Here is a 14,562-nt window from a genome sequence, read left to right as displayed (position 1 = left end):
AGCACGACAACGTCGTCATCACAAACATGATTCCAAGCATGCATACTACTTAAATTTGTGCACAATAAAAAGAGAAAGCGTCTTAAAAGACAAAACAATTGTTTATTTAAAAGTCATTTGCATTTTCTTACTCTATTGTAGCATTGTAAGCATTGAAAAGGTTCATATTATCCTTAAGCTATGTTCCTTGCATAAATCTAGCATCTTCGAAAGGACAACTTTTTTAAACTTAATAAGATACCGTCGGATACCACGTCTTAGTACCTTGTCTTCATGTCAAAGAATGGAATCGGGTTGGAGCACCTCTTCTTGATCTTTGATCTCCGGTGGGTTCTTAATGATTGGTTCTCTTGGTGGCTCTCCTTTGTAAGGCTTAAGTAGGCTCATGTGAAAAGCATTGTGTATGAGCCAATGGTTGAGAAACTTTAATTGATAGGCCATCTCATTGATTGGTTTAAGGATTTGAAAAGGACCATAGTATCTTTTTGCTAACTTAGCATAATACTTTTGGTGGCCCGTAGGATTTTTGCCCGTAGTTTGTCTTAGACGAGCCTTGAGGAATTTTAGCAAGACCCAATCATTTTCCTTAAAGGCTACGGATCTTTCGTACTTGTCAGCAAACTTTTGTCTTTGCTGTGAGATGGATATAGCCGCTTTAATCTTTCAAAATGATTCTTGCAAATCTCGGCTATTCTCATCAACAGCGAGGATCTTCCCATGTACTTTAAGTAGCAAGGTCCTTTCCAGTAGAAGTATGTATAGTGTTGTAGTATGCATATTCTAGAAGGGGTAGGTACCTCTCTCATTGTGAGTGTTGATCTAATTTTGTAACATAGGCATTTAGTAGATCTAGAATCATAAGGTTTGCTATTTCACTTTGGCCATCTGTTTGTGGATGATAGGCTGAGGAGAAATTTAACCTTGTATCTAGATTATCAAAGAGACCCTTCCAAAAATTGCTGTTCATTCTAGAATCTCTATCTGACACCTGTTGGCAAGCCATGGTACTTGAAAATCTGAGATATGAAGAGAGTTGCCATTTGATGTGCCTTTTTGACATGTATAAAATGTGCTCGTTTGCCAAACTTATCAAATATTGTCCATATTCTTGTATTCCCATGGATAGACTTCCGCAATCCAAAGACAAAATCCATGGATATGCTCTCCCATGGTGAATTAGGAATTGGCAATGGCTAAAGCAATCCAGGTTGCTTCCCTCTATCATATTTTGTCTTTTGACACACTACACATTTTGAAACATACTCTTGTATGTCTACTTTCATAGTGGGCTAAAAGAAGTAGGTCCCTACTCCCCAAAAAGTAGGTTGAATCCCTCTATGCCCTGCATAAGGAGGAGCATGGGATTTGTACATTACTTTCTTAAGAAGTGAGTTGGTAACACATAGCCTATTTCCATAAAGGAGATAACCATCATGCAAGGTGAATGCTTCCTCTTTCTTCCCTAAGGCAATGGATGAAATGACATCCTTGAAACCGGGGTAAGTAGCATACTCATCTATCATGAAATATAGATCATTGTAAGTTTCTATAGACAATGCATTTGCCCTAGGTTGTCATGATAATGCATCAATCACTTGATTGTGCTTGCCAACAATGTGAGCAATATGAAAGTTGAATTGCAAAAGAAAATATTCCCACCTCATTTGATTTTTGGAAAGCTTAGTTTGGGTCATTAAGTACTTAGAACTTTGGTGATCTGTTTGTAGGATGAATGGAGTCCCCAAAAGATAATGCTTCCATGTGTCAAGGGCATGTAGAACAGCTAGTAGCTCCTTTTTGTATATGCCCAATACTTACTCATTGGAATTGAGTCTTCGACTCTCATGTGCTATGGCATGCCCTTCTTGAAGCAAGACTGCTCCAAGGAAATATCCACAAGCATCACATTGGACCTCAAATGGTTCTGAGAGATCCAGTAGTGTAAGCACAAGTTGACCATTAAAAAGATTAAATGTGGTCGAAGCAAGACTACTCCAAGGAAATATCCACAAGCATCGCATTGGACCTCAAATGGTTTTGAGAGATCCAGTAGTGTCAACACAAGTTGACCATTAAACGATTAAATGTGGTCGGAGTATTTGTCAAGCCGAAAGGCATGACAAGATATTCATAAAGACCAAACGTTGTGCAAAAAGCGGTCTTTACAATATCTTCATTGAGTATCCTTATTTGATGATAGCCACTTTTAAGGTCAATCCTATTGAAGTAGGTAGACCCTTGCAACTTATCAAACAAATCTTCTACTTGCGGAACGTGAAATTTGTTCTTGATAGTGATCCTATTTAATGCCCTATAGTCAACACACATACGATAGGTACCATCGTTCTTTTGTACTAGAAGGAATGGTGAATATAAAGGAAAGGAGCTAGCTAGGCCTCACCATCCGTTTATCTACCAATTCATGTACTTGCCTCCATAATCTCCTCTTGTTGAGCTTGAGAAACTCGATAAGGAGGGCGGTGAGCTCCCAGGGAGAAGATCTATTTTATGGTCATCATCCCCTCATTTGGAGGTAACTCTCTTGGAATGTCATTGATAAAAACATTTTGGAATCTATTTAGGAAACTAGAAAACTCTAATTCCTCTTGATTCCTACCACTTTGATTTAGTAAAACATTAGGATCATTTATGGACTCTTTAACAAAAATCATGTATGCAAAAATTGAGCTTTTCATTGACTTATCAAAAGCAAGCATATTTACAAGGGGTATAGTACAACCCGACTCATTATCATCTATGCACATGTTCTTTTCCCTGTAGTTGAACTAAATTCTCCTTTTAGGGAACTTCATATTGGCAGCCATTGCTACAGACGAGACCGCAATGTCCCTACAAAATATACAAATAGCACACAATTGACGATATAATTTGCAAATCACGTACCCGGATAATTGTATATGCATATGTGACCAAATCCATTCAAATCCATTCAAACCTTATGTGACCAAATCCATTCAAACCTTATGGATCTAATAGAATATTTGGGTACAAAATAAAATGAAGTAAGTGAAAGACTAATTAAAAAAAAACTAAAACTAAAGCCATCAAACTGATTGCCATCAACATCATCGATGCCCAAGGATGCGTTGCAGCGAATCGTGTTGCAGAAAGTAGTGGAGCGGTCGCTGAAGAGCTTCGTTCATGTTTGCATCTGTAGGTAGTGTATTGGGGAGAGAGAGACAGAGGGAGGGGGGGGGGGGGGGAGAGAGAGAGAGAGAGAGAGAGAGAGAGAGAGAGAGAGAGAGAGAGAGAGAGAGAGAGAGAGAGAGAGAGAGAGAGAGAGAGAGAGAGAGAGAGAGAGAGAGAGAGTTGGAGAGAGCTTGACGTCCGTAGTGGACATTAACCGAGAGAAAAAAAAAGTATATTTGAGTGTGTGGTTGCCAGCTAAGAGAGAGATGCTGAAAACCTCGTGCAACTAGTACCTATAATGAGATGTTAGAGAGCCACAGAGCTTGAGAGGCTACAAATTGCATGCAAATGGCGATTGTAGTTGGTGAGAGGGAGGTAAATTGAAAAGGATTTCAATGGTTGGCCAAGAATAAGAGAGAAAGATTGTGGACGGCCATGGGCATGGGAGAGTTGAAAGAGAGAGATGAGGCAGAAACTGTGAGGATGGTCGCCATGCACATGTAATTTGTGGGTAGTGTTTGGCTAATTGTGGCTCTCAGCATCCTTTGGTGGGTGTGGTTGACCAATTTTTGGCCTCCACTGGTGCATGATATGCCATTTGAGTTGGTGGGGAAGAGTGGCAGAAGAAGTTGAAGTTGATTGAATGAGGGCAAAGCGAGTGTCATGGTGGGCGCCGTGATTTAAAAAAGGGGGGGGGGGGGGGGGGGTTTGGTTGCATGAAAAGGGCATGCATGGCTGCTACTCCTCTTGTAGTATTGCCATACGAGAGTCAATGTGTATGAGCATTGCCATATAGGGCATGCCGTAGACGTTATTGTATGCAGTCGTTGCCATTTACAATTTACTGCAGACGCTATTACTGCACACGATCGTTCACAATTTGCTCTATCTCGCCTACAATCATTCTCTCACGGCTATTTGCACATGTCCATGCTCGTTGACCTCGTGCTATGCAGACATGGCTCATTTTGTCTCTCCATTTTTATATTTTAAAACAACAATCTTATTAGAGTTACTATTAGTATTAGAACCATTTTATTTAGGGATCTTTCCCATGATATGTTACTGAAGATTGGGGTGGGGTCCCTTGGAGTCATCATTTCATGATCAAATTGATATGTCGTGTACCTACAATATTTAATTCCTACAACTCTAAATTTTCCCCTTCTTCCTCTCCTTACAATCTACCCTCATTCAGCCCTCCCATTACTTTGCAAACTATGTACTCTATAAGAAATTCAAGATTAAAAATAATAATCCTATTAATCTTACCAATAATAATAGAAAAAAATCAGTTTGTAAGTGCGCATTTAAAAATTTAAGGTTCGATTTCAATTATCATTTTCCACACAAAATACCCATGCATTCCCATATATATGAAAGAAAAGTCAAGATGTCTTAGCTCTATTAATTGTAGCTCCTTTCCTTGTGATATCCATGCATAGTTGTGATACCAAGATCATTTCCAAAGCTTTGATACCATTGCTGCAAACGAGAGTGCGATGTTCCTGCAAAATATACAAATAGCACACAATTGACAATATAATCCACAAATTCACGTACCCGGATAATTGAATATGCATAGAATCTATAGCAAGTCTGATACGAGAGAGGTAGAGCGTGAGAGAAAGCAAGCAAAAACGCACCTCTTAGAATGGAGTGCTACGCCAGCACGGCGAGAGAGAAGAGGTAGGAGACGAGAAGAGTAACACAAACACTGGGTGCAATCTCCCCACATGCAAGAGTGAGCATTTTTCTCTTGCACGTATTTACTTATAGATTTCTTGAATGCTCAGAATAAGTACAAATTAAATTGGCCGGCCGATCATAAATGGCCAAAGATCATAATGAGCACTTGAATAATAAAATGTATATCCCACTATAAGAGGAGTTGTCTATAACCGCTAACATTGCCGCAGAAAAACAAAGCAAAAAGGAGAGAGAAAAATTTGCAGGGGCGGCAACAACCATGGTTATGTACGTGGTAATGGTTTCTTAGCAATAAGCGCAGTGATAGTCACGGCAAATACCCACAGCTATTACCGCGTCAATTGCTGTGTTTATTACCGCGCATATTGCCGCTACACGCTAATTCAAAAATAAAGGTGCTCATTTGGACCACCCAATTTTGGGTGGCACAAATGAGCACCTTTATTTTTGACCTGCATAAACAATGAAACCTCATTGTTTTTTTGGAAGAGTATAAAAAATACCAAAGAACTGAAATTGAATTTACTTTACCTTGACAATTAAAAATATAGAAGATCAACTATTTAAAAAAGTTATAATAAAAATTCAATAGTTGTATATACGTTGTGCCACATTGGGACTTTATGAAAGTTTGGACAAAACATTTTTCTATCTAATCCTCCTCTATCTTATCGCCGTCCAGAGGCACGTATGTTGGATCACTTTGACTCTACATAAATCCAAACCAAATTAAAAAATTATAAACAGCTCAAAACAATTGTTTATAATTGTTTCGATGCGGCGGCACGCTCTGAAAGTGGGGACTCTGTTCCCCTACCACTACCAAAACTTGCAAAACCACAAGATCCGCCGCCGTTTCGTCTCTCATGGTGCTCGCTGCCCTGAGACGAGTGTCGACGTGCGCTGCCAGAGGAAGTCCGTCGATGATGTTCTGGCGAAGCAAGAGTGGAATGGAGTGGCGTAGGACCCTGTGATGCCATGGGAGTGGGACCCTACGATGCAAGGGGAGTAGGACCCTGTGATGCAAGGGAAGTAGGACCCTGCGATGGAATAGGAGTAGGACAATAGGAAGGGAGAGTAGAGGGAGGTGCCGTTGATACGAGGCTCTGTAGGTAAGGAGTCCCTCCCTGACTCCCCCATGGTGTAGTTTGCGGAGAAATGCCGTAGGTCGCAAGCTGCTGAGGAGTGTAGCGGCCAAACAAATCCTCTGTCGAATGAAGGTACTGCTCTCGTAAAAAGGTAGCCCGCTGTAAGCCAGGATCTACGACTGGTGGAGGAACTTGAGAAGGGTAGGTGTAGGATGACCATGCTTGCAAATAACAAAAAAAAACCTATGACACTCATGGTTTAGGGTTACTACATAGAAACATTCTTTATTTCATTGCTTGTTCTCACCGACTCAAGACTGGGTTCCACTGGAGGTGATGTCCACCTTGGGTGGGAGCCCATCTGGATGTGAACCAACCAAAAGAAGAGCCAGATGGCTGCTACTCACCAGTTGGTCTCTCGTCTGACATCTACATTACAAAGAGCAATATAAGATTTATCTTTCCACCCTACTCACTCATCTATAAATATGTACACAAGTATATTAGCACACAACCACGTAGATACATATACATACTAGTAGACCTAAGTAGAGGCTAGTAGTACCAAAGATCAACTGCACCTCTTTAGATATCATCGCAGTCTCAACCGTGGTAAAACCAAAGGTACATTGTGGTAATGCATGCATGAGTGGATCAATGACCGCAACACCACGATTAAAAAAGGACTATACCCAAGAGGAAGCGTCTAACCTTCGGGTGCTATGCTCCCGTACTTAGTGCCTACATACATGCGTAAACAAATATATATGTACACACATATATATGTTATGGTTGTAAATGTAGCCATCATTTTGTGTTGGCTGCACCTAGATTCAACGTCTAAGTGATCAATTGATTGTAACATTACAATTCTCTCCTAGCTAGAGGATATATATATATTAGTACACAAACACGTAGATTCATATACATACTAGTAGACCTAAGTAGAGGCTAGTAGTGCCAAAGGTCAACTGCACCTCTTTAGATAGCATCGCAGTCTCAACCGTGGTAAAACCAAAGGTACATTGTGGTAATCCATGCATGAGCAGATCAATGACCACAACGTCATGATTGAAAAAGGACTATACATAAGAGGAAGCATCTAACCTTCGGGTGCTATGCTCCCGTACTTAGTGCCTACATACATGCATAAACAAATATATATGTACATACATATATGTTATGGTTTTAAATGTAGCCATCGTTTTGTGTTGGCTGCACCTAGATTCAACGTCTAAGTGATCAATTGATTGTAAAATTACAATTCTAATGTAATGCAATAAGTAATTCCATTTCTCTCAGCGAGTCTCTCTCTTTCTCTCTCTCTCTCTCTCTCTCTCTCTGTCTCTCTCTCTCTATCCCTCTCGCTCTCCCCTTCTTGATCATGCAGTTGAACTACGAAGCGAAATCTCCATCCCAGAGTCATGCCTGCACCTCCATGTAAAGCAAGCACTTTGTTCAACAAAGCGTCCTCGCCTCGAAGGTATCTTGGTGCTGATTGCTTAGGTATCCCTTTGGAGCCCAATTTTCATCTCCTTAACTTCTTTCTCTCTCTCCCTATCCCTCTCTCTTTCCCTCTTTCCCTCTTTCCCTATCTCTCTCTATTCCTCTCTTTCCCTCTCTCTATTTACTCTCTCTCTCTCTCTCTCTCTCTCTCTCTCTCTCTCTTTCCCTATCTCTCTCTATTCCTCTCTCTCCCTCTCTATCTCTCTCTCTTTCTCTATTTCTCTCCCTTGCTATCTACTCTCTCTCTCTCTCTCTCTCTCTCTACTCTCTGTCTTTCCCTATATATCTATCTCTCTCTCCCTATCTCTCCCTCCTTCTCTCTATCTCTCCCTCTTTCTTTCTCTTCAAACGAGCACTTATATATGCTGATATGGTGGACCAAATGTTAAGCATGATAGAGCATCAAGAGAGCCCAACATTAGAATGCAAGTGCAAAGTTTTCAAAGAAGTAATTTGCTCTTGTGCGAAGGAATGATTTTCGGTAAAACACATGTCTTGCAAAAGGTCTAAGAAGGGTAGCACCAAGAAGAAATGGTTTGACATGGAATGTAGTCAAGCCCAAAAACACTTGATAAGATTGGATGCAAGCAAGACAAGGAAGTTTACTTGGAATGTTCACACACATACAAAGCACTTGTTCAAAAGAAGAGGAGAAGGTGGGAAGTCAAAAAACAACTTCTTTTAGCGCAAGAGAAAGCACATGCATGTGGCAAGTTTTGGCAAAATCTAAAAAGCAAGCGCGTTGAGAGCTTTGGTAACTTGACTCTTGAGGATATGTATATGCATTGCAAGAACCTTTATGAGCAACCCAATGTTGATAAGATGGAGTGTTGTAGCTCCCTTCCATTTATGTCTCCCTTCTTTACCATTGAAGATGTATGCTGTGCGCTTGAGAAACTTGCTACTCGCAAGGAAGGGGACCTTCAAGGTGTCAAGGCTAAAATGATTAAATGGACAAGCAAGAAAACACAATATTGGATATGCGATATGTTTAACCTTGCACTTCAGCATGGCATGCCTCATGATTGGAGTGCAAATTGGATCAAACCTTTGCACAAAGGAGGAGATGTAAACAACTATCGCACTATAATGGTTGGTTCTTTGATGGCAAAGTTATTTGTATGTATCATGGAGATGAAGATAAGTGAATGGGATGAAAAGAACGGCAAACGTGCGCTTGGCCAAGCAGGTTTTTGAAAGCATCATAGCACTATTGATCACCTTGTCACTCTTCGAGTTCTTATGGAAGTGTCTTGATTGAAAGGAAAAAAGTTGTATTGTTTCTTTGTGGATTTCAAAAAAGCTTTTGACATAGTACCGCGAGGAAATCTTTGGAGACGTATGCAAAGCCTTCAAGTGCCAAGAGAATTTATGCATGCAGTCTTTCGCGTATACCAAAAACTGATATGTCGATTGCGTATGGGAGATGGAATTTTAGAATTTTTTGCAAGAACCATTGGTGTCAAACAAGGATGCCCACTTCCCCCAACCCTCTTTGGGCTACTCATTGATGAATTGGAATCCATGGTTCTTGATTTTATGCAGCAAGAAGGCATAAAAGAGGTTAAGATCGGAAATGCGTTGATCATGCTTTTGCTTTATGCCGATGATGTAGTGCTCTTGGCACATACCTTAGAAGATGCACAAAAGCTTATGAGTGTCTTGGAACACTTTTGCCTACATAGCGGGCTGATCGTGAATGGATCCAAAACCAAGGTTATGCTTGTGAAGACCCTCAATGACAAAAATCCATGCATTGTATACAACAATGAGAAACTTGAAGTGGTAGATCACTTCAAGTACCTTGGCCTTGAGGTTCCATCCAATCATAAATGGAAGGATTGTGCAATGTGTCACTTGGAAGCCGGAAAGAGAGCTTATGATGCATTTGAGAACATGTCTGATGCTGGAGAGATCAAGTGTTGGGCTCTCAAAAAGTACCTCTTTGACACATTGGTGACACCGGTGCTTCTTGATGGAGTGGAGGTGTGGGGTGGAAGCATCGGAAAGTCTACTTGGAAAGGATTGAGAATGTTTAAAAGCGTTTTCTCACCAACTTTCTCCAAGTCAAGACACAAACACCCTACATGCTCTTACTTGTTGAGTCCGGATCGCTTCCCATTGAGGTCTTGGGCATGCAAAGGGTTGTGGAGTACATGCTTAAGACACAACGTAGCCCTTTGCATCGACTTCCTAGAATCGCATATGAAGCAAGTCAAAAGGTCCAAAAGACATGCAAGAGCAAAATACTAAGTTTGGGGTGGATGCTTGACAACAAGAAATGGTTTGGAAGATGGGATGCATGTCACTTGGTCAAGGATGCGTCGATCGACTCCCAAGTTAATGAGGCCTTCTTACAACGCCAATGTATTACGGCTTGGGAGACATCCCTCGCTTCAGCCATTTCACCACACACATTGCCCCAAACTACGAATCTCTCTTCTTCTTCGGATGAGATAACCGAACCCATCCCTACATCCTTGAGCCCATCCCGTTGAGTGCGATCTGCACCATTGCCTCCATTCATCTTAGCTCCCATTCTCTATCTACGCTGCGAGACAGGATGTTGGGGCACTGGCGAGGAGTCTCATCAACTTTGCACTTTATGCCCTCGTCAAGTGCGAGAGAGTGAGTAACACACACTACTTGAGTGCTCAGCTTTTGACCACGTTAGGTCCTCTTTTCCCCATATATTCAGCCATAAGCTCTCCCTACATACCTTCCTCTCCCAACCACAATGTAGACTCTCTATTGCAACGCTCATTTCAGTCATTTTTGAGCATCGAGGGTCACTTATGACCTCCACTCACACCACGTGACATGTTCATTTGGTCCCATAGGTCATATTTGACCTCCGAGGACAATAATAGAACTATCTGTCTATCTATCTTTCCCTCTTTCCCTCCCTCTCTCTCTCTTTTCCGTTCTCCCTCTTTCTCTCTATCCCTCATCCTCTCTATTTCTCTCTCTCTCTCTCTCTCTCTCTCTCTCTCTCTCTCTCTCTCTTTCTCTTTCTCTCTTTCCCCCGTTCTCTCTCTCTCTCTCTCTATCTCTCTCTCTCTCTCTCTCTCTCTCTCTCTCTCTTTCTCTCTATTCCTATCCCTCTCTCTCTCTCTCTCTCTCTCTCTCTCTCTCTCTCCGGCCACTTTCCTATCTCTCCCCCCCTCTCTCTCTCTCTCTCTCTCTCTCTCTCTCTCTATTTCTATCCATATCCCCCCCCCCCTCTCTCTATCCCTATCCCTCTCTTTCTCTCATTCTCTCTTTATCTATCTCTTTCTCTCTCCATTTATCTCTCTCTCTCTCTCTCTCTCTCTCTCTCTCTCTCTCTCTCTCTATTTCTATCCCTATCCCTCTCTTTCTCTCATTCTCTTTTTATCTATCTATCTCTGTCTATTTATGTACCTCTATCCCTCTTTCTCTCTTACTCTCTTTATCTTTCTCTCTCTCTCTCTCTCTCTCTCTGTCTCTCTCTCTCTCTCTCTCTCTCTCTCTCTCTCTATCTATTTCCCTCCTCCTCCCTCTCTATTTATCCTTCTCCATTTATCTCCCTCTCTTTAAATTTATCTTTCTTTCTCTGATCTCTCTCTCTCTCTCTCTCTCTCTCTCTCTCTCTCTCTCTCTCTACTTAACATTCTATCCAAACAATCATTTCAAAACATGCTTAGCAAAGCAACCATTTCCAAACGTGCCTAGCAAAGCAATCATTTCAAACAAGCCGTGCAAAGCAACCATTTCCTAATGAACGAGGTATGTTATGGATTCTCTAGTTTCTCTATTTTTTTGGATTTATGCGTGTGTGTGTGTGTGGTGTAGTAGTAGTAGTAGTAGAAAACAAAAGGGAAAGAGGGGGGATGTGCTTTTGTGTTTACCTCTTTCTTTGTAGCATGGTTGAGCTTCCAAAGACGATGGCGGAATACCCCCTTCACCGAAACTTGGATGAAACCCTCTTTGATGAAACTTGAGAAGCTTGGAGAAGGAGGGGGGGGGGGGGGGGGGGGGGGGGGAGGGGGGGGAGGCTTGGAGAGGAGGGAGAGGGAAGGGATAGGGAGGGTGGGGGAGCGGAGGGAGGGGGAAGCTTGGGAGCGATGGCGGAGAGCAAGAACGTAGAGTATGCAGCAAAAACGCAGCATACTCTACCTTCTTGCCTATTTTAGGCGCCAATTATTACCGCGGATACTACCGCAGGTATTATCGCATCTATTACCAGGAGTATTACTGCCTATATTACCGCGGCCAGTCATTTCAAATGGATACATGCGAATCCAAGGTTGCGGGGGGATACAAACCACCCCTCTACCGTTAGCTGTACATTATTTCATTTTTTAGTCTTTTGAGTTTTTCATTTTTTATGGATACTTTATTTTGTAGTACTTTTCAATGTTTATTAATTGCATTTTTAAAATTCTCTTTTAATTAAAAAATAATTTTAACACTCATTGTCATTTATTCCCTTTGACTTTAACTATATGTAATTTTTCTAATAGAAATAAGTGCTTTTTTTTTTTTAAAGGACACATGACTAAATAAACAACATTTTGCGTGTGCAGGACATCAACTGGGATGATCGTGGTCCCCCTGGAGGCCTTGAGTGAGATCATTGCCTCAAGGAAAAACTACCTTGTCCTTGCGCCAAGTGCAAAAAGGCAATCCCTCGCTTGAGGCTCATTGCTTTGGAGCACATGGAGAACGAAGGGCTTTGGCATCCTCGAAAAAGCACCCGGAGAGATGATAGCGTGACTCAACCGTCGCTTTAGGAAGTGCCCCATTGGTCTGTGTGTGATGGTGGTGCACTGGCGCGCAAGGCCAAATGGCAGAGGAAAGAGCGACTGGGTGATTTGGGTGCACCGCATGGTGATCCTCCCGTTGGCTCTGCATCGGCTGCAGCTCCTATGGCATTTTTGTCGCACTTGGAGGCAGAGGATGAGCACATGTTTGACATGTGTGATGAGTTACTAGCTCATGAGTGCGATGTGTGCGAGGAGAATTGTCAGCCCTGCACTAAACGGGCTGCCGAAACGGAGAATAGATTGATGACGAGTGCCCAAACACCTCTTTACGACGGTGCACGGTACTCAGTGCTCCGAGCATCGTTGGAAGTCCTCAACTTGCAATCAAAATTCGGTTGGAGTAATGCAAGTGTCGATGCACTACTTTTGTATGCATGGGATGTGGCTTTTATATACTCTCTCCCTCTCTATTTATGGTGTTGTCTTCAAGGAACTATACTAATACGTACGTTTGTTGTAGTTTGATGGGAAAAATGTTGCCAGAAGATCACCACATACCTCGAGATCGAAGACGAGTTGGATCGTATGTCACTGCACTTGGAATGGAGTATGAGCGCATCCATGCATGCATCAACAATCGCATGCTATACTGCAATGAGCATGCACATGTTACCTCATGTCCCGTGTGCGGGGAGGCATGATAGAAGACAGGAGTGAGCGGGGCATACCTACCCCATAAGGTATTGAGACATTTTCCATTAATTCCTCGCATCCAACTCATGTTTAAAAGCAGGTCTACCATGGAGCTTCTTGCGTGGCACGCGAACCATCGCTCAAACAATGGAATGATGCGTGTCCCTGCCAATTCACATGCATGGAGGCACATTGAAACTCAATGGACAGAGTTTGGGTTGGAGCCTCGACATTTGAGGCTTGGGTTAGCAAGTGATGGTGTCAACCCCTTCGGCACTAAGTCTACTTCATGGAGCACTTGGCCTGTGGTGATAGTCAACTACAATATTCCACCATGAGAGACAACCAAGAAGGACACTATACTTCTTTCCTTGCTTGTGCCTGGGAAGTACAAAGTGTTGAATATTGACATTTACCTAGAGCCCCTCATTGAGGAGTTGGAGGAGTTATGGAGAGGCATTCCTGTTGTCGATGTCTCACTTGCAAAGGGGGGGGAGAGAGGCCATTGTGAGGTGAATCCTTATGTGGTCTATGCACGACTATCCTGGGATTGGAGGGTGAAAGCATGACTGGGTGGACACCAAAGATGTGTCCGGGACATCACTATTTGGCAACTTAATAGCTGTAATATGTTTGAAAAAGCTAGAAGAACCCAAGGTGTGTGATATATCATTGGATAGCTCTTGAAGAGGAGAATCCAAAAAGCTGTTTGGTGCCAAATTTAGAATTAATTTGCAAAAATTTTACCGCACGCCACGTCTAATAGTACAGCTATTCAAAACTAGTAATCAACCATTAAAAAGTGTACCACCCAGTCATGCTTTCACCTTGGAGAGATTTCTGGTAACCCCCTTTCCTCTATCTCTCTTTCAATCTTTCCCTCTCTCCCTTTAGTTCACTTTAGTTCACTCATCTCTCTAACCATATGATATGTATGCAGGGTTGTCCACATCGGTGCACAATGCATGTCCTAACTTGCGGGCCATCGTTGGTGACGGAGAGTTGGTGACGGAGAGGCCCGATTCCTTGCGCAAGGTAATCTATCCAAACAACCATTTTTTCTTACCCCAAGGGCATAACAAGCACAAGTCTCCAACAAAAGGGAAGAATCCTCTAAAGCTCACGATGGCAGATTGGGCAACCACTTGGGAAGAACACCACAACAACAATCCGGCTCCGTGTCCTCCACCAAAAGGTATGTCAAAGTATTCCATATTTTTAAGGCTTCCATATTGGAAGGACTTAAAAATACAACACCTCTTGGATCCCATGCACATATTCAAGAATGTAGTCCAAAAACTATGGGACCACATTATTGGCAAGAAGAACTCTTTCGGTGCGAGGGAGGACTTGAGGCTTTTAAAACGTCTCCCGCCTCTCCTACTCCACGGCGTGCCCCAAATGGAAAGATTGTGCTTCCTAAAGCACCATGGATGCTAGCCAAAGAAAAATTAGACAAGGTGAAGGGTACCATTGTCTCTATTGGCACACCAACATGATACATGAGGTCGCTAAAGGGAGCTTTCACAAAAGCAAAGAAGGGTGGAAGCGTTCAATTGTATGGGTTGAAGTTCCATGATTGGCACAAGATGCTTCAGGTAATCTTCATACTTTCTATTCTATCTATAGTTTATGTGTATGACTATCATTTACTTTCCCTTTCCCTGATTTACATTGTAGTTCATTCT

The sequence above is a fragment of the Adiantum capillus-veneris genome, chromosome 26, assembly GCF_014529385.1.
Source record: "Adiantum capillus-veneris isolate H3 chromosome 26, ASM1452938v2, whole genome shotgun sequence".
In the NCBI taxonomy this organism is placed as follows: Eukaryota; Viridiplantae; Streptophyta; class Polypodiopsida; order Polypodiales; family Pteridaceae; genus Adiantum; species Adiantum capillus-veneris.
Note: the sequence above shows the minus strand (reverse complement) of the source record.